Source organism: Arachis ipaensis, chromosome B07 (assembly GCF_000816755.2).
Source record: "Arachis ipaensis cultivar K30076 chromosome B07, Araip1.1, whole genome shotgun sequence".
NCBI lineage: Eukaryota > Viridiplantae > Streptophyta > Magnoliopsida > Fabales > Fabaceae > Arachis > Arachis ipaensis.
This window is the reverse complement of record NC_029791.2, coordinates 28399208-28400209: the sequence shown is the minus strand read 5'-3', so window position 1 is coordinate 28400209 and position 1002 is coordinate 28399208. Positions and strand designations below refer to the sequence as shown.

At 30.2% G+C, this 1002-nt stretch overlaps 1 protein-coding gene across 2 annotated transcripts in view; it reads left to right on the top strand.

The window, feature by feature from the left end:
* LOC107609686 (probable E3 ubiquitin-protein ligase XERICO) overlaps positions 67 to 1002 on the top strand; it is a 1985-nt gene continuing 1049 nt past the window's right edge. Inside the window, exons 1-2 of one of the 2 annotated variants that reach the window (XR_002351303.1) lie at positions 67 to 265; positions 980 to 1002. The gene's annotated coding sequence lies outside the window, so the exon portion shown is untranslated. The remainder of the gene's footprint in view (positions 266 to 979) is intronic. The other variant, XM_016311704.2, reaches the window with a different exon arrangement.

The following is a 1002-nucleotide window of genomic DNA, read 5'->3' as shown; positions in this document are numbered from 1 at the left end:
TAATAATAATTATACCTTGCATTAGTACAAAAGGGAAAAAATAATAAAAAAAGGTTAACCATGGTTAGGAACACGTTTCGAGGAATAAAAGGGGTGTCTAACTAACCATGGTTAAAGGAGTGTGGTTAGTTGGCCCAAAATGCCAATTATCAGTGTTTGGAAGGTGGTGGGGTTCCTCTATCTATAAAGCAAAGAGAGAAATTCAGAGTTTCATTCATCAAAAACCCAGAAAACCCGTAATCTTCAAAATCCTATCTTCCAACTTGTAAGTCTCAAAAGCGCAATCTTTTTCTTCTGGGGTTTTGGTTTTCTCTTCTGGGTCATCTCTGAAATCAATCATGATTCATATTGAATTGTTTTTAGAAAAAATATAAAAATGCTAGATCGTGTGAATTATGTGTGTGTTCTTGTTCTGTTGATATGTGAAGTTTTGATTTTTATTGCTCCTGTAGTATTTATTATGTGCAATTTTAATGAATATTCTATTACATGAATGCTTCTTTTAGTTGGTTTCTGTTAGATCTCGCTGATGAAGAAGCTACCCTGAAATGCTTGTTACTTATTTTCCTCAATTTTTGCAATCTGGATTTTTTGACACAAAATTACATGCTACTTAGGATTTTGTTTTTTTAATTTGTTGCATCATTCTCATATCTTAATTTCCTGGTCTTTTGAAACACAGAATTTGTGTTTTCATTGATTTTTCCTTCTAATTCAAGCTCATGGCATGTGTGTGAATTTTTATTGTTCTTCTAATTGCTATCTTGTTTTTCTTTCATATTGCTTTAGAAATTAACTAGTGAAATCAGATACTATGTATAGAACTAAATAAGGAACCATAGAAAATAGCTATAATATATTCAGGATTTAACCCCAATTTGTATGCTATTTCAATCTATAATTTTTATTATTCATCATCTTATTCAACTTGTTTTAGTTTATTTTAAGTTCTCTAATAATTTCATTAATATGATTACAGGTCAAAGCTGTTTTACCTTCCTC